The sequence below is a fragment of the Haemaphysalis longicornis genome, unplaced genomic scaffold (genome assembly GCF_048455015.1).
Source record: "Haemaphysalis longicornis isolate Haplotype H1 unplaced genomic scaffold, Haemaphysalis longicornis Haplotype H1 scaffold_7, whole genome shotgun sequence".
NCBI lineage: Eukaryota > Metazoa > Arthropoda > Arachnida > Ixodida > Ixodidae > Haemaphysalis > Haemaphysalis longicornis.
In genome coordinates this window covers 26,052,520-26,080,154 of record NW_027526422.1, presented here as the reverse complement: position 1 = coordinate 26,080,154, position 27,635 = coordinate 26,052,520, and the positions used below count along the sequence as shown (strand labels likewise).

At 49.3% G+C, this 27,635-nt stretch overlaps 1 protein-coding gene and 1 pseudogene across 2 annotated transcripts in view; both read right to left on the bottom strand.

Annotated features, from left to right (window-relative positions):
- Positions 1–2,225, bottom strand: part of LOC144147353 (neprilysin-1-like) — a 109,025-nt gene extending 106,800 nt beyond the window's left edge. For both annotated transcript variants that reach the window (XM_077679465.1, XM_077679466.1), the window contains exon 1: positions 2,053–2,225. The gene's annotated coding sequence lies outside the window, so the exon portion shown is untranslated. The remainder of the gene's footprint in view (positions 1–2,052) is intronic.
- A 19,025-nt stretch (positions 2,226–21,250) lies between these two features.
- Positions 21,251–22,531, bottom strand: LOC144146207 (uncharacterized; annotated as a pseudogene).
- Positions 22,532–27,635: the final 5,104 nt, after the last annotated feature.

The window sequence follows — 27,635 nt, the reverse complement described above, 5'->3', positions numbered from 1 at the left end:
TTATTTGACGGAGATCTCGTGTTTAATCGATCTTTATTTTGAATAATTCGAAAAATAAACGTTCGCAAAGATATGATTCAATATATCAGAATGTTCATAATCGGCTACTTTTTGACATGATTTTTATTGTGCTGGAATCTAGAACAAATTGTCGGTTGAGCGGGTCTGAGTAGAAATTGAGCGAAGAAATTTCTAAAAATCCTTATATTGGCTTATATATGTTTGTGTGGGAAGCGTTTATAGATTTAATCCAACCCAATAACTACAGAGGCTTCAACAATATTCACTGTTTTTTTTAGTAGTTAATATTCACCACGATTAGTTCGATATATCCACTAGTTCGATATAGCCGAACCCGCCTATAACGAGTTTATTGTTACGAGTTCGCAATACCTGGGAATCATCTTGCCATCCCCGCATGCAGAAACTAACAAAATAAAGTATTTCGTTACCATACACAAAACAATCGATTTATTACAAACAATAAAGCTACTTTCCGCCTTAACGCCATAACTTCCTACTTCAAAAAAAACGGTGATTTTTGTTTTCCTTTCGTTTTGGCAGCGTCAACTACTATAGTATTATTTACACGAGACATAATTTGCACCAGTTCAAGTCCGTGTCCTTCAATATCGAAGAAAAAAATTCCCCGCATTTTCCCGAGGGGAAGAATGTGAAAGTGCGAATGCACGAGTTGAATTTGCGCGGTTCGGTAATGTTCGCGAAAGAGAGATCACACACACACACACACACACACACACACACACACACACACACACACACACACACACACACACACACACACACACACACACACACACACACACACACACACACACACACACACACACACACACACACACACACACACACACACACACACACACAACTACAAAGAAAGAAAGATGCATTTATTCACAGACACCTATTTGTGTTGTCGTTGTACTTGATTGCTAGAGCGGATCTCAGCTTTGAAATTTCGTGTCAGTACTCCTTTAAGCAGGTGCATTAGCCCTTCTCACGCCCGATTCTTGGCCAATCCCCCACGTGGGTATGTGCCATGTCAGCGGCCAGGCAGCGCGCGCCCATCTCCCCCCGTTGCCAAGGAAGACGAAAAGATTCCTTGCCAATCCCCCACGTGGGTATGTGCCATGTCAGCGGCCAGGCTGCGCGCGCCCATCTCCACGTGCGCGGACATCGCCGGTGGACGCAGGTTCAGGGTCGCTTAAGAAGTGCATTCGCACTTAATATTGTCACATCACATAATATTGTCCCATCTCCACGTGCGCGGACATCGCCGGTGGACGCAGGTTCAGGGTCGCTTAAGAAGTGCATTCGCACTTATTATTGTCACATCATAAAAAGCACATCATTAAGCGTCAGACGGCTTTCACTCGCGACATCCTCTGCCTCCTCAGTGCTTTTCATCAGCATTAAGACGGTGCTGCTGACGGTGCCCGGGTCCGAGGGGCTTACAGTGAAGGCAACGTCGTCGTCGACGCTCACAAAAACTTCGAAGGACACTCCTCGGGGACGAGTGTCCTCGGCACAGCATCGGGAAAGTTCGCGAGCTGCCGTCTTGGTACGGACTCACTGACTGGGCGGGTTCCGTCGTGAGTTCTGAGCGTCGGAAACAGTTACGGAAAGTGTCGGGCGTCATGTCACTCCATACGAGGCGCAATGTCTCAGTTGCGGCCTTTGCTCAGTGGTCGCGGCCAATCAACATCTCAATCGCCGCTCTGAGACCAAGCATTTTGGCGGCCATTCTAGGCACGCCGAGTTCGATATATCATATGTGAAGTTCGTTATTAGGAATATGTTTCGCGTGTATTTCCGTAACTGATTTGTTTTTGTTCGATATATAGCTCTATCCGGGTTCGTTATAGTCGGATTTGACTGTATTTCACACTTGTTTCACGTACAGAAGTTAAGGTTGAAATGTATTACTTTTTTGCGATAACACTACGGATAAAATGAAAATGATATTAGCTAGCATTGGGACTGTAGTAAACCTATGACTACGAAAGTGCTAATAAAAAATGCAAATCTTACTTGACAAGTTTTATTCCACGATTGTTGCTTGATTTCCAAGGGCGGATGCAGCTTCTGTTAAAAATAATTTAGCTTCTGTTGTGGAATAGTCCTCAGAATAGAGTATCTTATCCCTTGTTTTTGTTCCTCCTCTTCTATTGTTTATATAGATGTTTCTGTACCCAACTGCGCTTTTGAAAACACAGCAAAATGAGCATCTGAAAATATTTCAAAATCAAGATATCCTGGCTCAACCAATAGGAGCAGAACTTAGCGGCATTTTCAGACAGTCCAACGTGCGCATGAATACTCGTGCGCTAAGGTCAGGAAGAATTCCTGACAAGAGGCCATATATTTTGATCGATTAATTCTCCCCTAAGAAATTTCGACGTCAGTTCTGTTTTTGCGCATGACCCTAGTGTTTTCGGGACTACCAATGCGAACTTTTTTATTGGGTCATTTCGGTGAAAGATATACAATGGAGTATTCCAGATTTTTTTTAAACGCGAGCCAGGCATGCTGCTGCGACTGTGTGCGTGTAGGTAAATACTGCGAAGCCCATCTGTGATACCACCGCAAAATCGGACTGCGTCTACCCCTCTTTACTGCATTCTCACTCATTTTGCTTATTATGATATATACTTTCCATTTCATTCTTTTTTCACTTTCTTATCTTTATCTCTCCTCGGTTTGCGCACGTCTCTCTTTTATGTACCGTACGAAAAGCCCTACAAAGAAAAAAAAACTACTTCGACATCGTACAGGATAATCATTCGGAGGCGCAAAAATCAAACGGCGCATTAAAATTGTCGGACTTTGGTTACCTCGAATCCCTTAAAGGGACTCTAAAGGAAGAATTACATTTTATTTCAAATGAAAGAACCCGCTCTCCGTAGCCCTCTCAGGTTTTGTTCGACAGCCAACGATGCCTTGTTTGCTGAGAAAGAAAAAATTAGAGCTAGCATTTCTCTCTATCGTTTCCCTACCATTTTTTCGTGGTGTTTACGAGTACGTCACAAAGCGGCCAGAGCAAGCCGGGTCCAGTATTACTCGATTGCTGCCATCTCCCTGAAAGCCTGTCCTTATTGGCTTTCGATTTCGTCATAGCCAATCACGAAAGGTGCTTTCGATGCCCTCTTGGTGTGGCGGCATTCTGCAAATTCGGCCACCGAGGGCCCTCTCATTATTGGCGGAGAATGATGACGTCGTCAAATCTTTTCAACGAGTGCCCAGGACATGCCACCACCTGGGAACAGATGTCGGAAAGAAGTTTTCAGTTGATGAAATTATTTGACGCTGTCTGTTTTTAGGTCGATTGCGCTGATGATACCGGGTTTTAGCGTTGGCTGTGTCAAGTATACGTGCGCTAGTGGAGTAGGCGCGGTAGGCTCTCGCGTTCACCCGTATGCATGCATCTTTTGACTGCGCTTGTACGCAAAGTGAAACACTCGAACATAATCGAAATTTCAAACGAGCTTGCTGTGGTTTGTGTCTTTTCAAAAGCGACTGACATTCAAAAGTTACCGTATACATTTATTTCCCATTTTAAGTCCCAGCTACCTCCATGATTGTTCCAGAAAACACTAAGAAAAGCTCCACCAATCCCGTTTAACCATGCATTCGCAGTTTATGATGTCGCAAAATGTAGTGCGGGAAAGTGGACGGGGCGTCGACACATGTGTTTACGCTTTTGGCATTTTCTTCGTTTAATAGGCAATTTCAGCTGCTGCGAGTGGTATTTGTATTCACAACACACTAATCGACCAAATTCCAATGTAAGCAAGCTTGCTGTTCCACTTTAATGTCCCCTTAATAGTTCCCAAAACAAGACAACTTGAGAATTGTCTAAACTATTATTTCGGTAGAAATATACGGGACATTTTGACAAAACTTTTCGCCGTCAATCCGCGATAGAGAGCGACAGAAGACACAAAGAAAGACAGCGCACGCGCAGAGAGAAGCGACGTCCTCGAGCTGGTGGTGCATTGGTTTACCGGGCGTCGCGTTCGCACCGCCGCCGATAGTTGCTAGGGGACGTCATTCAATGCGCGGCTTGCCTCTTTCTCCGACCGACATGCCCGACGCACAGTGTCTCGACGCGTCCAATCGTCGCTAAATTGAGTTAGCAGTGAGGTCAGGGCTGACTAAGCGGCAGACTTACGGCGAGAGAGAGACAAATTTCTTATTTGCCCTTCCATAAAGGCTTCCGCATCGCTGGAGTGGGGCTCCTGCTACCTGTCGTCCTCAAGCACTCCCTAATGTGTTCAAGACAACCTGTCCAGTACACTTTCGTAAGTTTTAACGAGGAGGTAATCAATTGTCCGGCTGAGGATGGGTGCCGGCCGATGCTTTACGTGCGCTTGCGGAGAGCGAGTTTGAGCTGTTTTGGGGTCCTCGGGGGTTTCTAGGACAACTCGTCGAACAACAATTCGTAATAGGGTAACTCGTAGCAAAGCAAATCGTCGCATAGGACAATTTGCAACAGGACAATTTGTCTAAATGACGAATCGTCGTCGAAATCATTGACAGAAGCCGTGACACTGTGGCGCGTGAGCTTTCAGGAGCGTACTTCATTAAAAAATTGGCCGCGTATCTGCTCCTTTCGTTGCAAATGCCGTCAAAAGACGATAGTCTTTAACGGCTTTTGCGAAGTAAATGCCTCCCTTCGCTTTCCCGCTCACCGCTCATGTTGTTCCTTTTGCGTCGCGCTCCTCCCAAGGTAAAGATGCCAAAGGTTCGCTTAAATCATTTGAAATTTCCCGCGTTCCACTGCTCCAAACCGGGTGTCTCGACGCGAACGCTGCCGTGCGGCGAAGACGCGCGTTAATCGAGGCGCCCTACTTCAACGTTCATCCGCGTTTCCCGACTCCACGTGCGTTGCAAGCAGAACGTGGAACCTATCTAGTGGAACCTTGCGTAACTGTTGCCGGTTGATTTCTTAAAATGGCGCCAGCAGCTATAGTGGCGCGGGTGACAGCAGGCGACGGCGGAGTGAATTCTTTTTCTGCAGTTGATGAAGTATTTAATTTCGCAAAATCAAGCATGTTTGATTTTTTTATAAAGGAACACTGCAAATATCACTTCTGTATTGATTTGTTGTCTCATATTTGCGTAATGTCTTGTTCTTCTTCAACAATGTTGACAAGTATGAACATTACACCGTACATAGACGGGTAGATGTAGCTGTGACTATATAAGACTATTGCGCAGGCATTGTTTTGTTTTGGCCGGGTGGCTGAATCGAGTCACAGACAGACAGACAGACAGACAGACGGACAGACAGACAGACATACAGACATACAGACATACAGACAGACCAAAATTTCTGGGTTTAAGGAGGCCAAGAAAGACTATCGTCTTTAAAAAATCAAGACAGGTGCATCAGTGAACCGTCATTATCACTTTTTAGCAATGAATTTCGTTTTTTTAGACAGCATGCGGTAGGCGGGCTCTTAGTATTGTGGTGTCATCGTTTTTACGATTTGCTTTTATGTTTTTATGTCATTTATAAGCCTATTTAAGGCAACTTCTTTCCGTGCTAATAAATAGTTGTGAGTTGCGCATTGTTTGTCTTCCTTCCTCTGTACGTCCAGTTAGCGCAATTTTCGTAATTCATAAGAGGTATATCGCTGTTATCGAGTATATTGCCACGTAGCCAAGAACGACGCCGGGTTCTTGAAGGAACGAAGTTTATTGGAGGGAACTTGGGCTCCGGAAAAACTCAAAGAATACACAAGCGTCGAATAAGTCTACAGGACAACATCCACAGGCGATCGTCGGTGAATCAAATGCCGCGGCGCTTCTTCTGCACACATTATCTGTAGTGCTCTCGTGACAAAACCCATGAACAAAATATTCATGCATTCTAACCTGCGCTGGTATTTATTTCTGAATTGATTTTCAGGCAACTAACCTGTGTTTGGTCTGAAGTATGGCTGTGGTTATCTGTGAGTTTTACAACGCACAGATTAGAGGCGTCTTTCACGACCTTCGCTTTGCAGTTTCTTCGTTCCACCTTTTTCAGTTCTGGTGGCTTCCACAGCGACGTACTGCGAAATAAAAATTCTTAGACCAGTTAATTTACCGCATTTGGCTGATGAAATTTATTTTGTTATTCTTGAAAATTCGTTCTGGAAGCTGCAGGATCACTGAACCACTAGTTTTCGGTTTTCAGTGATAAGATTGGCCCCGTTAACACGCAGCTTCCCGTACAGTGGTTGATTATTTTTTATGAGGTGTCTGAACTTTTATTTTTTACAAATACACTTTCTATGCCATTTTTCAAATAGTCTTTCGTGCTTTAAAGTTGATAAAAAGGTGTTTTTTTTTTTCGACGAATAACAATATGACGAACTGCCGTACGTGACGAGTTGTACTGCGTCGAATTCCAATATTACCAAATGACCTATCACGATTTGTCTTTCAACAAACGGTCCGTACGACGTCCTCGGGAGGGGGGAGGGGGGGAGGGGGGGCTTTGAGTTATTCCGCCCAAGTGCCACGAGAAGGGGAAATTAATGCCGTGAAGCAAAGCTATCAATATTGTTTACATCTTCCGGTGGCGCCGCTGTTCCAAGTTTGGCATGAACGTCCACACTGGCCGCCATTTTCCCGTCGGCGAAAATCATTATTTATTTATTTTCTGAATAAACAGGTAAGTGCCGTCTTTGCTGTTTTCGTTAAACAAAAAAACACCACAAGATGCGTTCTGGGTGTGAAATTCGGACTCGAACGGAGCAATGGTTTGTTCAGAAGTTTTTTTAAAGACGCTCATTTATCAGCGTAACACAACGCCTCTTGCTAAACCAAAGATGGTTGAAGCGCGAAGCTTTCTCTGATACAAACGCAAAGTCAACAATTCAATCAGCCAATGTCAAAATCAATGACAGCGCTGAGCTAATAGAATGTGATATTATGATTTTCTATCAGTTTGTGATTGAGTCACCTCAGTGTGTTGATTCGGTTAGCTCAGCGTTGCCGTTGATTTGGACTTCAGCTGACTGGATTGCGTACTGAGTATGTGTATTGCAGAAGCTTCGTGTTCCATCATTTATTTTATTTTTTTTAACATACTGCAGCCCCTCTTGGGAATATAGCAGGAGTTGGGTACACGGCACAAAGAGAGAAATATACATTGAATAAGTGAAGACAGCTCGTAAAAAAAGAAAATCAAACAATGTAATTATACAACTGGCTTTCTAGCAGCAACACAGAATGAAGTACACAAAGTAAAGAAGCGCTAAAGTAAAGAATCACAATAAAATGATCTAGTATGCGTGTCTAAATACAAGTACACACATACAAGTACAGTCTCACAAAGAAAATACCCAAAAATTAGATTAAAAAGTTGTGCATTTGTATGGCTTACAGCGCTTGAATTTTGGTATGAAATGCACCCGAGTCAAGGGAGCGCACGTGGCCAGGCAACGAATTCCACTGGTCAATTGTTCGCGGAAAGAATCTATATTTAAACGTGTTTGTGCGGGGGCGATAAGGGGCAACGTTAAGAGCATGATTGCTTCTGGGCCGGTATTCTCGTAACTGTCCCTTTTGAAAACGTCCCTTTTGCGTCCCTTTCATCGTGACGTGCTTCCGGTTAAGCAGTAAGCGTTGGCAGTAGGTTTGTTGCGCTTGCTTTACGTCACTTCCGGTTGTTTGCTTTTAGCCAATCAGGGCTCGCCAAAAGGGACACTTTTGAAAGGGACGCAAAAGAGACAAAACTCGAGAATACCGCCCCTGGTCTGTGTCGGGTTGGCATATGTCACATAGTTGTTAGAAGACAGGAGACACGAACCGTGAATGAAACGACGAAAAAAGTTAAATCATTCCATTTTGCGACGGGCAGATAAGGTGGCTAGGTTTAGCGATGCGATGGTAGTGGATGGTGAAAACGTACGGTCATACCGGGATAAATAAATCGGATGGCTTTCCTTTGAACGGCTTCTATTTTGTTAATAGGGAGTTTTAGCTGACCGTTTTTGACAATCCGCTATGCTCCCGACGGCCCGCTAAGCGAAACCGTAGCGTCAGCGGCAGAAAGGCTTTTCGCTAAGCGATAACCGTATCTCCCTCGACGGGGAATGATTCGCGTCACTGGTCGTGCCCTGTGCGTGTGCAAACCAAAACGTCATCGCAAACTTAAAGATGCGAATTGGAATTTGGTCGCTCAAGTAATGTAAACTACCGTGTTTAGTGCCTTATTTCACCTTTTTAATACAATGTAGTCGCTTACATGGTATAATGGTTCTAAATGTTTTTTAAAGAAACCGATAAACTTTGGAATAGCCAAGACACGGCTGTCTTTGTCGGCGCTGTATAGAAGCAGCCCCGTGCTTCGGTCGACGTTTTTCGCTTCCGTACTAAAGCTCGTTGAGGAGTGTGGCACCTTTGCCTATTCGGAAGAGCTTTCGCGATTCCGTCGCTCGCGTTTCAACTAAAAAAACCGAGTTCGCCGGAGCGCGCTCGCATTGCAGGGCAGCCATGTCGATATTCAGCACGGTAACGTAAGCCGCCGCGACGGTCCGCTAAAAGGAACCGGTTAGCGGAGCGGGGCCCCGCTCCGGTATCGCCGCTAGCGCACTTGCGCGCCTCGCATGCGCAATGGCGCTCCCGCTAGCTATCTGAGCGGAGCAGACCGTCAGAAACGGTCAACTAAAACTCTCTAATATCGTCTTGACGGTAAGGGTTTCATACGAAGCATGCGTAATCAAGTGTCTGTCTGACGAGTGTTTTACGCATTTGTACTTTTGTGTCTCTCGGTGCTTCACTGAGTGTGCGACTTAGATAACCCAATTTCTTAAGCGTTTTTGTACATATGTATTCGATGTGTGTCGACCAGGATAAGTTATCATGTTGTGCCCTCCCATTGCGTAAACCTGGCTTTCCTGCTTCGCATTTCATTATCATCACCGCCATCATTATGTGCCCTCCCACTGTTTAACGTTGACTTTACACAAGCTTCGCTTGTGTTTCCCATGATTTACATGATTCGCTTGTGTTTCGCATTGTGTTTCAATCATTTCCGTTTTCTCCTGTTTTGAAGCTCTAAAACAGGAACTCGCTCCAATTTTAAACTCGCTATTGTAACCTATACTATTTTAAACTTGCTCCTGTTTTAAAGCTTCGCTTTAAAACAGGAGCGAGTGCGGGTGATTGAAAAAACAATTTTGAGAGGCAAAGTAGATGCCGCAAAAGACCCGCTCCAAGGGCGAGAAAACATCGCTTTAATTCCATGGGAGTTGGTACTGAGTCACGAAATCCAAAAGGTGCAGAAAATGCAGACCGGCTGCAGCCTACATTTCAATCTTTGTAAACACGCGCTCTAAAGGAGGATTGGCATTTTGAGCGGAAATAACAAGAGTGTGACGGGAATGATTACTTGCTATTTCGTTGATTGGTTGCCGTAGATATGAGAGGAGACGAATATACGACTTGCTGTGTTGTTATAGAGAATCCGAGAGCCGTTTCAGTAGAAAGTGTTCCCACTGTGGGTCATTGTTTGAGAGTCCGAACTCTGCAGTGTGCAAGGGTAGGTGTCGGGCGCTTCGACGCACGAACTGGCGGGGGCCCTGGGGCGAGCAGCGCACAAATGAAATGCACGTGTCGCGCGGCGCTTTGAGACGCCGCGCATTTCGAACGCCTGCGCGCACCGGATCTCTTAACCGCCATCACATGGGATGGCCACCGACGAAGACGACTGCTTTTCCTTCTTCCCCGGCCGTCAGCGGCAGGAGGAAGGGAAGATGAGACAGAGGAGACGCGGTCCGGGCGCGGGAGAGCTCGGCCCGCCGTCTTCGAGCTCCGCGCGAGTCCTGTTTTTTATTCGCCCGCCGGGCTGTAAATAAATGTACAGTTTTGTATCGGAGGCTGAGTCTGTCGGTTGAGGATACCCGGGGTCAGATCCTCAGCGCTGCTGCGGCTTGGAGGAGAAGCCCCGGGGAAAAGAACATCTCGAAGATAACTGGCGCAGTCGGCACGATCTTCAACAGCGACGACTCAGCCGGCCGGCGGGCGAGACGGGCCCTCGACGGACGGGGCACGCGGAGAAATCACCGTCTGCTGAACGAGATCGGCGGGAGCAGCGAGCTCGTCAGCCTGGTGGAGAAGCGGCTCGACCGGTGCTCCACGAACTTCTCAACGGAGACCGAGGCAATCTCTGCGGCCTGCTGAGCGGCGGAGAAGCAGCTTGACCAGCGGTCAGTGGAGGCATCAGCAGCCCACTGAACGAGGAGCGGCAGGAGCAGCGAGCTGTCGGCAGGCGAGAAGTCGGCGAGCCATTGTTTGGTGGACACCTCGGCGGATAAATGGATACCCCGTCTGCACCGGTGCGGCATCTCTACAGGCGCCGAGCTATGCAGGTCAGTGCCTCGTTTGATGCTGGGTCTGCGGTTCACCATGACATCTGGCGGCTATCTAGGTGTAGCCGCGAGATAATGATGAGGATTAGGAAGCGTGCATGAACGTTGCAGGGACAGCAAGCATTGCAATGTCGTTCGCTGAGCAGAAGGCGCTATTGCAGGCGAAATTGAGAATCGCTGAGGCAGAGTTAGCAGCGGAACGTTCGAAGAGTGAATGTTTCAAGAGAGCTAACAATGTTCCTGCCTCACCGATTGCTCAACGAGTAATGTTCGGCGCTGAGGGAGAGAGTGGACTGGGGTGCGCCAGTACGCCGAAAGATGTGCGGTGTGGAGTCCATTCACTGGGCGTGCGTGAGCCTCTTGTTTCGCGGGATTCGGCACTATCAGAGTCACGCGGGATAGGCGAAGAGAGGATAGTGGCGCGCGTTCCTTCGTGGGCGTTCAGTTTTCCTGCAACCGTGGAGCAGGATACTGAAGCATCCCGCGTAGTAAACTTCACCCACATGAAGAGGGAGGTCAAGGAAAGTGTTACGCGCGAGGCTGCATTGGGAGATGACAGGCAGTCAAAGGTGAATGAGAGTGTGCGCATGCCGGTGAAAAAGCTGGTAGCAAGAGAAACAGCCTCAGCTGCGTCGCATGTTCCCGTTCATGTGGCCGATGAGCCCTTCTCTACTCCTTGCGTCACACAACGGTGTGTGATAGAGAACGGCGCTTCGTGCGCGCACGGTGGTGTAGTAGCGGCCGAACACGAGGGTTCCCACAGAAAGGAGCGGAAGGACAATGAGTTTCTTAAGTCAGCCGTTCTGAAGGGGCCGGGGCTGGCTTCAGGTGAGCGTGAGCCCGTCGTCGCAGCGTGCGGAGGCGCAGAACATTCCGGGAGCATGGCCGAGCGGCCAAGAGCTTTGCAGGATGCAGCAACCCGGGAATCGCGCGAGGATGCAGTTGGTGTCACGCCCACTGCATCCTGTGTTTCTCTAGATACCGAGATGTCATGTCGCGAGAATGCGATTGCCATGGGAAGCTCCAGCGAAGTGAGAGAGGAAAGTGCAAATCAGGGTACGGCCACTCGTGTAGTGCAGCCCCAGGTAATCGCAGGTAGGACTGCAGGAGTGGCTGAAGAAATAGCCTCTCCAGCATTGCATGTCAGCATTGGTGTGAGCGCTAAGCAGCCGTCTGCTGATTACGCTGACGAACGGCGCGTAGTGGAGCACGGCGCTCCGAGCTCAGGATTGGCTGAACTGGGGTGTTCGGACAAAGAAGGGAGGAAGTGTCAGCCAGCTTCACCGCAGTGCAGCGTGGCTGCAACGCAGGCCGGCGAGGCAGAAGCGGTTCCTTCTCGAGCGAGAAAGCGGGGAGGAGAGGGGCCCCTGTTACTGTTGTGCGACGGGGTGAGCCGCATGGCAAGGGGGTTTTCAGACGACGACGGCCGGTGCGTACCACCTGCTAAAGGCCGCTCGCTCTGATTGAGCTAGATGAGGATTGTGCCTATTTTGTCATGGTGACCTGCAGCCAGGGTCAAGGGGCACTGGCCGTGCTGATTGTTGTGTCGTCAAACTGAAGGAACGATGGTGCACGTGCCAAAAGTGTGTGTGGTGTGTGTTTCGTGTGTGAAACATTCCTGAAGTTATGTTTCACAGTGGTGGTAGAGGTGTCGGGCGCTTCGACGCACGAACTGGCGGGGGCCCTGGGGCGAGCAGCGCACAAATGAAATGCACGTGTCGCGCGGTGCTTTGAGACGCCGCGCATTTCGAACGCCTGCGCGCACCGGATCTCTTAACCGCCACCACATGGGATGGCCACCGACGAAGACGACTGCTTTTCCTTCTTCCCCGGCCGTCAGCGGCAGGAGGAAGGGAAGATGAGACAGAGGAGACGCGGTCCGGGCGCGGGAGAGCTCGGCCCGCCGTCTTCGAGCTCCGCGCGAGTCCTGTTTTTTAGTCGCCCGCCGGGCTGTAAATAAATGTACAGTTTTGTATCGGAGGCTGAGTCTGTCGGTTGAGGATACCCGGGGTCAGATCCTCAGCGCTGCTGCGGCTTGGAGGAGAAGCCCCGGGGAAAAGAACATCTCGAAGATAACTTTCGAAGATAACCCAGCGTGCGCCAACAATTTTTAGCGCATTGAAAAATTCATAAAAAGAAATTCAGAGCCCTTCCACCCTGTGAAGAGGGAAGTCCAGCGAAGCTGACGCTACGGTGGCATTTGCTACGTTGGAGTTTAGCTATATTGGTGATTTGCTATGTCGTATTATAAGGATGGAGGCGCGATCTCTACGCCACAGACAGAGGATGCACACAATTGATTGGCAGGGACATCTCTAGAGCGCGGCAAGGTGACCGCCCAAAGAGCACGCGGCATTGCGCTGTCTCAAAGAGCAGAGAGACGCCGCACATGGCGAGGCGTGCACACGGCTAGGAAAACAGGCTGCGGTGGTGGAGAGGAGTATTAAAGGGACACTGAAGTGATATGTAAACATTGCGGGATTACTTGCGCAAATTGTAGTCCGGAGTTCCCAGCCCATGTTACGACCACTCTGGGCGCGTTTACGCGATTTTATTTAGTAGAAAAATTAATTCGAAAATGCTGTCCTCCTCTCTTTACGCTCGCCCATTTTCTGCGGCGTTTTCGTGTGACGTCGCGAGGAGCCGAGCTCGCCATTGGCTGCGCTACTGCACGGCTCCCCGTCCTTCAGACAGAGTCAGTCGGCCCAGCGTTTCGTCCGCCGGCCGCCGACGGATCGTCGCAATTCGTTCGCTCAGTTGAAACGAAGCCAGGACATGTTTGTGAATGGAAGAATGGGCCTTTCTTTACTTGGTTAGTTTGTACACTGTATCTAGCTCCAAGTCAAGGTCGCTTCACACAAGCGCTGCACAAGCGCACATGCGACGCTTCGCTGACTGGTACGCCAGTAGGAAAATATAAGGCCTCTTGAAAGCGGGAGAAGAGTCAGCGAAGTCAATATAAATACTAAGGAAATAAAATCAACTGATATTTTTACCGTACAGCGTAAAAATAGGGTGCGGGAAGCACTTTTTTGCGCTGGGCGAACAAGCACATCGGTCAGCAGCACGACTACGCATCTGCGAACGCTTTTCCGTCTACGAAATGCAATTGCTAGACGTGAGCTATTGTGGAAACTCGGGGGACGCTTACTGCACGAGCGCAATACAACAAATAGTCACCTAAGCTGCTTGAAATGCCAAAACTAAATAAAAGTGTGAACTTGTACAATATATACCTTATCTTACCAAGGTCGGCGGAGCCCGTTCCGTGGCCGAGTGGTGTGGGGCGCTAGGTATGTCGCCGCAAGTGTTTTGCAAGTCACGAGTTCGAGTCCCCGCGGTTACGTGCTTTTTTTTTGTAAGTCAACTTTTTCGTTTTCTGCCGATGTTTTCTACATTGAGTTCACCTTTTTTTGGGCCGCAACAATCATGGCTCCACGAACTAGTTCACAGAACGCGCGCAGGCTGGCACTGGCGCGCTAGCGAGTTCTCGTTGGCGTGCTGTTGCCATAAGCACCGACTGCTTGCGGGCAGTGGGCACAGGCCAGAATGAACAGACCCTTGGCCTGGTGCGAACACGCTTTTTACGGTACAGGCATGAGTGAGGCAAGCTCCAAATATGGGGAAAAGCGCATGACATTTGGGCGTCTGCGGGTACGCGGAGGGCGTCCATGACCTGCGTAGGCCTCTGCTAGTGAATGCTAGGATGCCAAGCTGTCCTGGGAGGCTTATCTTTATGCATTTTTACAGCTGACAACATGGCAGAAGCGCGGTACGATGATTACTGAGTTATTGAGAATGCCCATCCAACAACGCCACCGGTTGTGTTTTACAGAACCGAAACCGAAACCGAAACTTGTTTGGTTGCTCACCTTGGCCATCGTCCAATCACGGTGCCCGCTCCTCCCGACGTCACAGCTTTAGTTGGTGCGGCCGCCGCAAACCGCGCATGGTAGTTTTTCTTCTTTCGCGCTTTGTAAAATAATTATCGATTTGTCAACCGGATAAACCATGAAAAGTGTGCTACTTTGAGCCAGTCTACGCAGTGCAAGCAAAAACGGGAGCTTGACAAATTCACTTCAGTGTCCCTTTAAGTGAGGCTGTAACCATACTCCCTCCGTGGGCGGCCAAGCTTCACTGCGCAACATGCAATGAGAAAAAGCCAGCTTACAAAAACCAAGCTCCCCTTCTCATAATAATAAACAGTTGATAGTTTGCGCCTCACCTCGTCTGTTCCTGTGTAATTCCCCCTTTTCTACGTTTTCGTGTCAGGCAGCGCCCCTCTGCACTTCAAGATGTTACGCCGATACCCCTATATTCTACTTCACCTGTAAACACAAACGCATTTCTAGGAATACATTTCTTCTGGGGCAATACAAGCCTTCTTGTGCCAAAATATGGAGCCCCTGGGACCTTACTTATTTCATTATGATTCTTTTCACAAACACTGAAAATTGTTGGTCTACGCTCGGTCGGTCGCCGGAGATGATCGGCTTGATCCTAGCGACGGACATCTTGGGTGTAAAAGGATACATCGCCTCCATCTTTTGATACAGCACGGCTTATATTGCCCCTGGAAAAGCGTCTTCAGAGCGATGCATTTGTATTTAGAAGTGAAGTTGACTTTAATGTCATTGATACACGCTTGGTCTCTGTAGGTTGGCTTTCCCACACTGTGTGTTGCACAGTGAACCTACGGAAGGAGTATGTGACCAAGGAATTTTTTTAACCTCCTTGATGGTGACAGTCCCCACTCAGCCGCCGACCTCTCTTTTCCGTGTCTCTCTCCCCTGAAGTCGTCGCGACCCTCTGGGTCGCGCCCACCGCACCCTAACCCTTTATGTAAATAAAAGTTATCTCTCTCTCTCTCTCTCTCTCTCTCTCTCTCTCTCTCTCTCTCTCTCTCTCTCTCTCTCTCTCTCTCTCTCTCTCTCTCTCTCTCTCTCTCTCTCTCTCTCGCTCTCGCTCTCTCTCTCGCTCTCGCTCTCTCTCTATCTCTCTGACATTTCGCAGTAGCGCGTGCTCTTTGGTAGCCACCAGTGCGGCGCACTAGAGCCTGCGCTCTGATTGACGTAGCTGCGCTATATTAAAACGTCATTTTAAGTGCCGAGCACTTTAGGGCCGCGCCTTGTCGTCGTAGCTCGCTCGCTAGACCCAAGCATAGCCAAACGGCGTTCCGTCGTAGCCGCTGTCGTCGCGGCATAACCCAGAGGCTTCGAACGCCAAGCGGTTTATATAGTCATAAGCGTTCGAAACTCGAGAACCGCTAGCGCTTGTGATACATCTCCCCGTTGTTTAGCGCAAAGAAAACTGCAGGTACATTTGAGGCAAAATACACGGAATTGACCGGCAGCGCCCGCGTTCATTTAGTTAGGAACACTCGTTGGGTTGGTTTTTACGACAGTAAGCGAAAAAAGGTGGCAGTGCAACGCCGGCACGTGCGGAACTCCCGCTAGCGCAGTTTCAGGCAGGGGGCGCGCGAGCACTGCGAAGGCGGGAAATTGGAATTGCATTGGGTGGTAGCGGTGAGCGGATAACGGCGCTACAGTCCGTTATGGCGAATCACCGCTCTGCACTTCCGACCGCTTTCACATTGAGTGGAACGGCTTTCATTTTTTTTATACCCACCAATCCTTTGTGTCCTTAGTCTGTGACGTAGAGACCACGCCACCGTCCTTTTAATTCAACATAGCAAATCCGTAATATAGCCAAACCCTATCAAACAAATCCACCATAGCGCCAGCTTCACTGAACTGCTCTCTTCATTGCTCTCTTCAAACTCTTCAAAATAGCAGTCAGAATGTATCTGGGAACCTTTCAAGGATTCGAAGATTTTATTAAACATGTTTCGGTACATACACATTGCACGTAGTTATTAGTACAGAAGGAGGTCCCAAAGTAAAACTGTCGGGGGGATCTCCTGTTAATAAATGCGAAAATGTTGTTAAAAAATATGTAGGCAGTCGAGGTACGGGTCAGTTTAGCACGCTAATTAAATATGCAAACACTATAACAAGAAATTCTGCAATATTATCTCAGAAAAAAAAAGGTTTGAGTACTATAAACAGGGGGAAGCACAAAAAGTATCAATCAGAAAAAATTTAAAAAAAATAAAAGAAAAATGTTAGCAAGCATGGTCCTAAATTACTGTACAATGAAGAAGCAATATTTTGTACAAGTACTAAAATTTCGCAGTTAGGTACGGATCAGTGTAACACGCCAATAAAATATGGAAGCACTAGAACAAGAAATTATACAATATTACATCTGGAAAAACAGGAATAACTACTATACGAGACTTTATTATTCGGAAAGATTGCTAAGCAAAAACGATCTTAAACTACTGTTGAATGAACGCATAGAATAAGACAATTTAATTGTTATTGGTAATGAATTTCATAGTTGAATGGCTGCGAAAATGGCTGTTTGTTTGCCGTAGTTAGTGTAGACCTTAGGCAGCAGTAGGTTAAGGCCTTGTGCAAGTCTTGAGGGGTTGGTGTTTGTTAGGTGGGAATCTAAGAAGCTACTAACAATTATGCCGTGTGTGCGAGCCCGAAAGATGATAGCACCCAGTTTTAGTTGAAAAGCAAGTTTTAGCGGTGGACATTTGCTGGACATACTTGACTAAACGACTACATTTCAATTAATAAACTTTAAAGGGTGCCTCACTTACTCCAGCGGTGTTTGAGTTTCGATTTCAGTCCCTTGAAAGGCCTTGCTACCAGCGCATATATACATCAGACTAAAAAGTGACAAAATTATTCGCACAGTCGACTACGCGTCGAAGCCTGATTTCAGCTTTACTGACCATCGTACATTTTGTGACTCGTTCTTGTACGTCTTGATTCTTTTACGTCCCGAAAGAATACGAAAGAGCAACGGGAAAACTTCTAACTGTAAATATTTATTTTGAAGCAAACAAATCAACGTTTGTTGTCAAACGCAAGACAAAGAACCTACGAAAGCTGTGATGTTTCGGTTAAAACGAGTGAGTGAGGGAAAAACTTTATTGAGACGTGCTTCAGGCGCTGATGATTGGGCGCCCGCCCGGTGGGGTGCCTCCTCTAGTACGGGAAGCCCTGGTCAACGCTGGCTGCCCTAGCCCTTTCCACCAGGCAACTTCTAGTACACTCTAACCAGGCTAGACTGAGAGGTCGGTGCTGGCCAGCTTGCCCGCCCACAGCTCGTACGTTGGGTGAGGATTGGGGGTAAGAGATAGGGTTTTCTGACACTCCCATACCATGTGGTACAGGGTGCCATGTTTGGGACAGAAATTACATGTAGTGTAGTAGAGGGTGGGGTACATGGCACGGAGAACAGCGCCGTGGGGATAGGAATTCGTCTGAAGTCGGCGAAAGGCAGTCGCTTCGTATCTGGACAGATGGGACTGCGGTGGCGGGAACTGTCGTCGTTCGTGGCGGTAATGGGCGAGGATATTCCCGTTTGAACCCATTCCCATTTCATCCTTCCCGCTTGTTCCCTCCCGTTTCAACCGGGCGCAAAACGACCTTCCCTTTTCGCCCTTTCCAACCTCGCGTGTTCCCATTTGAACCCGTTCCCATTCGGACCTTCTCGTTTGTTCCCTGCCGCTTCAACCCGGTAGAAAACGCCCTTCCCGTTCCGTATTTTCCCATATGCCCCTTTGCCGGAATAACGAACCCAGTTTCGACTTGGGTGACTCGAACCGAGGCGTGCGATTTTTGAAATTAAAGCTGCGTCCAACTGTGTTTTAACCTCATGTTTTGAGTTACGTCCGACGTAACCGAAAGTCAAAAATTACTTGCGTCCACCGTAACCTGAAAATTAAACTGAAGTTTCGTCAGACGTATTTCACCGTAAAAAAAAAAAAAAAAAAACGTTACGGCTGCGGAGCCGAAGTATGCAGACCTGCATACTTTGCAACCTTTAACCTGCAACCTTTTTGCAATGGTCCGTTTTATGATACGCGGCACCAATTAAAAAACAACACGTAGGTTGCTGCGTTACGTCCGACCCGGTACAGCGTTGGTGAATCACAGCTGAAACCACACCCTTACGTCTGCTTCTGCGTTGGTCGAGCGGTCTGGAATGTGTTGCTCGCATGCGTACTACGCGGCAGCTGTGATGGTTCCAGTCGCTACAGTTTCATATACGAACTCACATGCACATATATGCAAAACACACAAAAAAAGAAAGTGCGAGAATTAAAAAATGGAACTTTTCCGTGGTCGTAGTGCCAGTTTGTATAGCGTCCGTACCTCCGGCCGAGAATGAAGTTGGGTGTTTTAACAAATGCAACTATTAATTTATTAGGTGTAGTACAGTACTACTGATTTATTTCTGCGCAGAAAAAAAGATCTCGCGATATAGAATGACCAAATCTAGCTAACTCCAGAAAAGCGTATTTAAACCAGTGGTACGATCCGTTTTAATGTGTACGTGGCGAACCGTCACTTTATACGCAAATGTCGGTAAAAGAATGGCCATTGCAGCCTAAAGCTGCAATTTTTGCTAGGAGGAAATGGTTCGCACACAATTTTCATCCAAGCGTTAAGAAAACCCCACGCTGTATTCTCTTGCGTGTACTTTTTTACGGATGATACATAGGCGGGCATGCAGTGCACGGAAAAGCAAAAGCAAACATTTAGGTAGTTATCCGTCTTAGAGTTTTAGCATATTTTTACCGTGTTTGCGTCACCATTTATCGGGTTAGCCCTCAATCACACTGCCATCACCTTCTGCGTCATGGCACCCTCACGTCAAAAAACCGCGACAGAGACGTAAACGGAGTAGCGTTCGTACCGGAGCTCTCCGTCAGAGTACAGGGTCGTCTGCCTAGTGGTCAGTTTAGCCTAAAATTGAGCGTGCTTAATCCGAAGAGTAAAGAAAATGGCTTAGATTTTTACGTGTGCTCACTTTTCGCTAAATTTAGTCGTAAAAATTTTTTTTCTGGTTAACTGGTTTACCATGGACGTGGTCCCGTCGCGTTGACGGAACGGAAACGTAGAGCTCGGCTTCCCGTCACCGTCGCACCGTTTTCGGCGAGAAATCGTCCGAGAAACCGTTGCTCAGGACGGAAGACGGTGACATGACGGTGACGTGGCGGGTTGTAAAACGGCTGTGTGAATGAGGGCCTACCCGGAGCCGGAGTTTCCGTTTGCCGCTGGAAATGGTGGGGCACTTTAGCACACCGTCTGCGGTTTGCGTAATCCGGCCGCCGCGGCCCAGGTAGCGATATCTGATGAATTAGTCTCAAAACAAATCACGCATAATTTTGTTGCTCATATCCATTTCCTTCCGTTTAAAGTAGCTTGAATACTTCACTTTTCGGGTGAAGCGTTCACAATTACTGTAGTTGTTTTGATAATACTGTAGCCATCCGTCACCTAACAGAGCTTTAAAAAAGAGAACATGTCGGTGGCGCCATCTACCGAATAGAGTTAGGGTCAAGGTAAAATAGAATTTGACCCTGCGCTAAATATTTAGGCAAGAAACGAGTAAAATATGTTGTAGTGATTACTCAGTAACCTAGACTACCTTGCTCAGCCCAATTCTGGGGGCTCAAAAGCACTGCGTGCTTAGAAACTTATCTGAACTATTTGAGGCGGGCGTTTTCGGAGGGGTTAAAACGGGAAGGGTGTTTTGGGAACGGGTTGAAACAGAAAGCGGTCAAACGGGAAGGGTGTTTTGGGAATAGGTTAAAGCGGGGCGGGTTCAAACGGGGATCGGTTGTTTCGGGCTACACTCTTCTTACTGTATTATTTGATGGGGTAACACATACAGCAGTCATCTTACTTCAGTTCAGACAATTCAAAACCAAGCAATAAGAATTGCCACGTCAAGCCCATTCTAAAGCTACGTCATTGCTTCACGAAAACAATATATTAACTGTTGCCGAACTTGTTAAATATAACCTTGGTATTTAGGATAAGAAACAATCAACTTCCGCCCTTAACTTCGATTCTTTCGAATAGCAATGTCACGAGGTTTGCGGTTCACAATAATTTTCTCTTGCCTAAAGTTCGCACTAATTGCGGCAAGCAAATCATTTATTTTTCAGAAATTTCTTTTTAGAATAGTTTACCTTTTGACCTGAAAGCATCCCGTTCTATGAATGTAATTAAAACGAAGATAAAAAATCATGTTATGTCAAGTAGCTAGCCTGTTTTTCTATTTCTTAGTTGTTTATGGTGGATTGTGAGTTGCTTTCTGTAATAACTTGTTTTTGTAATGACAGCGTGTTTTCTTGATTTTCAATTGTTTCTGTGACATTGTAAGCGTATATCGACACTTTCTTTGTCTCAATTGCAATTTACTGAAGTTCCGTTTCTCTGCTATGTACATTAAAACTATTTCCACTTCTACATTGTACAAGAGGTCCCCTTACAGTCAGTGACTTTTGGGACCTCTGTCTGTATATCCTGCACATGTTATGTGTATTTCGTACAAATAAACCTTTTCTGATTCAGATACGACCAAACTTTACTCTAGTTTAGGCAAGGTGTTCTTTAAAGCCTAGCGGGAGGTCACTGCGGGCCTAACGTAAGGTCGATGCATAGCGCGTCCCAGTTTCACATTCAGTTTCAATTTATTGCACTTCCTTCACAATAACAATAAAAAATAGAGGAAACAGTGTCAAAATTTGGTCGGAGCCAGATTGACGATGAGCTAACTTCCTTAACAGTAGCAGACAGCGAACAATTTCTAAATATTCTTGCACCTTAAAGAGCATCAACAAAGAAAATAAATAAAGCTGATAAGAACAGAATTTATACAAAACTATACACAAAAAACAGCAAGAAGTTATACAATACTAAATACACTATCTGCAATATGTACAAAAACGTAACTTTAAAAAAGCAATCCCTTTATGAGCAGGGTGCCTAGCGCTTTCCAGCAATGTGTGCAGCATAGATGTCTCTAGTGCGTATGATGGTCTCACTGACAATGAGCCGCTTTGTCTTGCGCAGGTAGGCCTTGCTGCACAGCCAGTGGAGGACACGGTCGTTATCTGGATCCCAGGACCCAAGGGCCCCGATGATGACCGCCTCCACAGTGACACGCTGGAAGCGCCGGGACAAGTACTCTTTGATGCTGGCGTACTTGTCCTCTTTTGTCCGCCGAGCTTCCTGGAGGGCAGCCCGGCGGTTGTCGAAGGGGCAGGCTACATCAATGACGATGGCCTCCTCCCCTCGAACCAGGACCAGGTCCGGTCTCAGACTCGAGTTGCCGACCGGCCGGTTCTCATGGCTCACTGTGAACCGCGGCATGGCTGCCGCTTTGGTGCGGTCCACGATGGCGTTGTGGCGGCAGGTGGGGGCCTGGCTTCGAACCATGCAGTGTCGGACGACGTGTGGCAGGGTTTCTTGCTGGTAGCCACACGCTCTGCACCTCTGGTCAACTGCGGAGGCCCAAGGTCGCGTGCCGTTGAGGGGCAGCAGGTTCAGCCGGGCTCGGTGGACGAAGCGCCAGTCGGCGAATCACGTGAAGCGCCCAGAACGCATGAAGTGGAAGCTGGCGCGGTCGGCGGCGACACATTCATCACCTTGCCCTGGATGGGTTGTTCCTGCAGTGCCCGATAATTTGCTGCTGTGGGGATGCCTCGCAGCGTGCGAACCACCTGGTTCCTGTGTTTGGCCGAGATTGTCATGTCTCCACAGGTGATCCGCGCCCCCTCTATTCCGAGCTCCCAGGCTACTCCCATGCGTAGAGAGGCTTTGCGGGCCTCTGTCCACACCGACTGGACTTGGGTAGCTGTAGCTTGGAAGTCTCCTTCGGTTTCACCCGACAGGAAGGCCTCCACCGTCCTCCTCTGTCACGGGTCGCCGCAACCTTCGCTCCGTCACCTAAGTCAGCGCCTGCAGGGCCAGGTCGCGAACCTCGCTGTCTGGTGATGAGAGCAGCTTGAAGGCGCCGTCAATGCGGCATGCATCGCTGATCTCAGCGGCCTCCGGGATCCTCGCAGTTCCTGCACCTGCGCTGCCATACAGATACTTGTTGGACGCATTGGCAGGCAAGTACAGCGTCTGCTTGATGAGGGGTCGCAGAGTGTCATCGAGGCGGCGCCGCTCCTCCTTGCCCACAGCCCCGACTCGCGAGGCGAAGTTCAGTGCCGGGTATAGAAATGTCTTGATGGCGTCCAGCCTCTGCCAGGGGGCCAGCATTGATGACAGGAGGCGCTTTCCTAGGGCGATTGCGTCGTCTACGCAGGCTGTGTCGGGCAGGACTCTGTGGCCCACAGGGTGGCCAAGGAATTCGTGGCTCTCGAAGTCGCCGATGTGGGGAATCTCTGCCGCGCCGACTTTGAACGTGGTGGGCCTGGTTCCCACGGGAGTCTGCCCAGACAAATGGAGCGTTCGACATTTTCTGTGGTTCAGCTCTAGCCCCAATTTTGAGGACAGTGCCGCTACCACGTTGATGCGTGTTTGTAGCTCTGCTGGGCTGCTGCCTATTGGGGTCAGGTCATCCTCATACGCGAGGATTTTGTGCTGGTGCTCTCCTCCTTGAACCGCCCGGATCACTGGGTCCAGCACAATGTTGAACAGGAGGCCGCTTAGTGGGCAGCCTTGACGAATTGCTGCCTTGATGCTGACCGGCTCCGTCATTCCTCCTTCGCTTATGATGGCGGTGGAGTTGCCCTCGTACAAATCCTGCACAATACTGGTGAAGGAATCTCCAGCCTCCGCACCTCGAACCGCTTCAACGAGGGCATTGTGGGCCACGGACCCAAAGGCGTTTGCATAGTCGAGGAACGCCACGCAGAGGGTCCCTCCCCCCTCTCTGTGCGCGCTGCGGCCAGGCGCTCCTGCAGCACAAAGTTTGTTTTGAACACTCCATCGTGTGGCATGAAGCCCTTTTGGCATTGCGACAGTACCCCATGGCCGCACAACCACCCCTGAAGCTGGGACGCAAGGCATCCGACGGACAGTTTTTGCAATCGTGTTCCCAAGGGAGATGGGGCGCCAGTTTGTGGGATCGCTCTTCTCGCCTTTCTTGTGGATGAGTACCGTGCGGGACGCCTTCCGGGAGTCAGGAACCCGGCGGTGCTGCAAGCAGACATTGAAGAGTGCTGCAAGGAAGCAACCTTCGGGGTCGACGGACTTCCAATGGTGGTAGGTAAGTCGGTCGCTACCGGGGGCAGTGTTGTCACAGCGGAGGAGTTTTAAGTGCGAATGCACTTCTTAAGCGACCCTGAATCACGCGTCCACCGCCGTCCGTCCGTCCGCACCACATACCCACTTAGGGCGATTGGCCAAGAAGAGTTCCTAATTTCTTTAGCACATACCCACTTAGGGCGATTGGCCAAGTAATCTGAATCACGCGTCCACCGCCGTCCGTCCGTCCGCACCACATACCCACTTAGGGCGATTGGCCAAGAAGAGTTCCTAATTTCTTTAGCACATACCCACTTAGGGCGATTGGCCAAGAATCGGGCGTGAGAAGGGCTAATGCACCCGCTTAAAGGAGTACTGACACAAAATTTCAAAGCTGAGATCCGCTCTAGCAATCAAGTACAACGACAACACAAATAGGTGTCTGTGAATAAATGCATCTTTCTTTCTTTGTAGTTGTGTGTGTGTGTGTGATCTCTCTTTCGCGAACATTACCGAACCGCGCAAATTCAACTCCTGCATTCGCACTTTCACATTCTTCCCCTCGGGGAAATGCGGGGAAATTTTTTTCCGCTACTTCAGTTGCAGTGAGTAGGGTCAGGTGCATCTCCCCGGGGGCAGGCAGATGCTGTGTTAGCAGCGTTGTGTCTGCTTCTTTGGGCCCCCACACTGTGGAAAAGTGCGCCTGAAACTCCTCTGGTGGGATGGGACACATCTGGGAGGGGCCCATGCGATGAGGCGGACTGCACGGCGGCGGTTGCGACGGTACAGCGTCTGGATCTGCTGGACATTGGCGGCAGCGCCGGGGTCTTCCCTCCCCTGTGGTTGTGGGCAGCTTGACTGTGCTTGCCGCTGCGGTCATTGCGTCATTGAGGATCTCCAGGAACTGGTCCCAGGCCTCTGCATTCGGAGCAAGTTTTCGCACGCGCTGCAGCTTTTTCGTGTGCTCTCCCAGCACAGAGCTGTCATCGATTAGTGCACCGTCGTCAGCCTGCGGACTCCCTTCCTGGCTGGGGCCATACTGCGAGAACAGGCGTGAGGGTGTGGCAGACTGGTCCGACTGGCTAGGAGTAGAGTGCCCGCTGGCCTGCGGGAGAGGGGTGTTTGTTAGACGGGGGGTGGGCTGTTGGCTCTCCTCCCCATTGCCACGTTCTGGGCTGCTGAAAGCTTGGGCGTTGTGCTAAGGTCCCTCGTTGTGCCGGGTCGCAGCGCCGCCTGTTGCCGGAGTGGCTTGTGTTGGCGGCTGCTCCTCATTCTCCCCCTCCTCATCTCCTGGGGCGGTGTTTGGCCGGGAGCTGGCTGCACGCAGTCGCTTGGCGTCCTCTTTTCTGTGCCACTGTACGTGGTTGTGCAGGCCCTTCATGGAAGGGAAGGACAGCCCAACGTTACTAGGGACAGCCTGCATTCAGTGCACTGGTACCGTTGCTGGGAGGGGCTGCAGTGGCCTTCCCATTGGCCAGGCCTTTGCATTGCCAATGGGAAGTGCGTTGTTGGCCTGGCGCCTAGCGTGTCCCCACACAGGGCACAGAGGTGGACCGTACGGCGAATTCGCATGCCGTGGTCTCCTTCGAGGTGCCTTCGAGCGACTGGTGCTTGTTCGTCCAGGCAGCAGCAGTGTAGGCTGACGTGCAGCCCATGTCTGTGCACCTGAAGACATGGGGGCTGGAAAAAAGACAAACAGTGAGTCTCCATCTCTGCGAGGTTGGTGCCCCTTATCTGGTGGTGGAGAGGGGAAGGGGGGGGGGTTCAGGTGTCCGCGGTGTGGGCACCGGGATTCCGCTGTTGCGCCGCCTGGCTACTGGAGCCCTGTCGTTTGCCATTGTGGTGGTGCATCAGGTTGCGCTGGGCCTGGTCATTCTGCCCCTGCAAACGGAAAGAGAAACAAGAAAGCAAGGAAGTCAATGCGAGGTTAAGCAGGAAGCAAGCGTGTAGGGGTGTGTTTTTTGTAAACACCATCCTACGTGTGGGCAGGGCCTTGTTAGGGCGGTTTGTGCATTGTTAGTGCTGGGGGGAAGCGAAAGAAAGAAGAGAAGATGGGTAGGAGAAAGCAGAAAAAGCGAGGAGATGGCGGTTTGTTTACATTGTTACAGATGAGTTTAGTCAAGCAGGAGCAGGGCGGTTTTGTTAGCGAAATGAGCCATTATGCGGAAAAACACAGGGCAGAACTATAGCAAGAAGATGAGAGACGAGCAAGCATGCAGTAGCACAATGCTCCAAAGAAGCAGGCTCATGCAGCAGCAGGGGTTCGGGAGGCATCCGAGAGCCAGCGGGGCAGCCGAGAGGGTCCGGGCAGCAGGCAAGCAGCTGGTCCGAGCAGCGCTGAGGGTCAGCGGGTGTCCGGGGCAGAAGCGGTGCGAAGTTCGGCACAAAACGACAATCTCTTCAAAGTGCGTGTGCGAAACTACACTCTGAACATTGCCGAAGCGCCAGGGAGTGCCATGCAGGCAGGCATGCTGCATAACTACACTTTAGAATGCACAACTACAGCATAGCAACAGTTAAAAACAAACATGCAGGCATGCGGCTGCACGACCCTTCAAAATAGAAAACCGATGCAACAGCAGCAGGTCCTCCAGGCAGCATGAATCCGAGAGGCAGGCAAGGCAATCCGGGCGACGATCCGTGGCTATAGTGCCTAGAATATACTATACCGTGGCGATCCAGGCGGCCGGCGCCTTCAAGATGGCGGCTGGTCAGCAGCGCAGCAGGTCCGAAGGCAGCAGGTCCGGGTTTCAGGGGTTGAAGGCGTCCAGGAGGGACAGGAGCTCTCAGAGGAGCCCCCAGGGGTCAGGTACTACAGCTTACTACACTTACTATACTTACTTTGATCTTAGCCAAAAGGCCGAGAAGCCTTACTAAAAGGCCGAGAAGCCGAGAAGACTTTTATCTTAGCCATCTGCTGACGTTTCTGCGTGAAACAAATGTTATGTTGTACATATAGCTGTTATGCCGTAAGGCAAACTCTCGCAAAAAAAAAAGAAATGAAGGGAAGGCATTGTTGATGTTTCTTTTACCCTCTGCAGCGAAAAGGTGATGGCACAGACCTCTCGTAGTGCAACACAAAGTTTTCTTTTCAAATATTTATCAATTGAAAGAAAGCGAAATTCAAATGTATAAAAATATACAATTACATCACACTGACAGCAAGTAACAATAGCAGTCTGGTAAAGAAAATAATGCTCAAGACTGCGAAAAAAAAGTTTACGAAAGACTGTTGAGACCTTAAAGTTCCCGTTGAGAAGGTGTAATGCACACTATGTAAATTGATTTCTTTAGAGCATAGATCATTCAGGACTCGTGGTACAGGAGGGATTAAAAGAAATGCGAACAACGGAGCGCACAGCCTCCGACGCATGCCACACCGTCTGGATGCTCTTTCAGTAAACTGCGCGCATGCGTAGTTTATACAGACCGTTTGAGAGTGAGGCCTATTGTTAGGGGAAGTGCTTGATAAAGAAGCGACGCAGGTCATTCATTTTTTCGGAGTCTTTTTGTGGCCTCTCGCCACTGAGCATCCTGTTATCTACTACATTCTGGAGCCCAGCGCACAGCAGGCTGATTGCTGATTGATTTTTTTTTAATTGCGACAGTATGCCCTTTGGCATAAGTTCCTACAGGTACAAGTTTGCACCCGTTTCCCGGATGAAGTCCAGAAGACAGCGATGGTGGGGCCCCCACAGCCATCGCTGAAGATCGGGGGGTCTCCCCGGATGCAGGCCTGTGCCGCGAAGGTGCCGGGATCTCGCTGCACTCAGTGAAGGGCACGTCCATAGCAGGTGGTTGGTGTCGGCTTCTTCGGCAGGAGCCGTACAAAAGGGGCAGGTCGTGGAAAACGGGGCATGGTATCGCGGTGGCCACGCCCGGGTTACCGCAGGAGAGAGGGCCACCCCAACTCGTAGTCTACGCAGCAGGACCTCCTCCCAGCGAGCGAGCCCACTGGGAAGGTCTGTTCCACACGGTGGGATGAGAGCACGTGTGGCGCGACGCAGATCTTCCTTTAGTTGGACAAGTTGGTCATGTGGGTCAGTTGTCAGCAAGGGCAGGGGCCGTGGAACCGACGTAACGTGACAGAAACTATCCGCCGCAATATGAGCGGTGATAGTATTACGCCGTATCCACGACAGTCGGAGAGGGCAGGGCCACGTGTCCAGCAGGT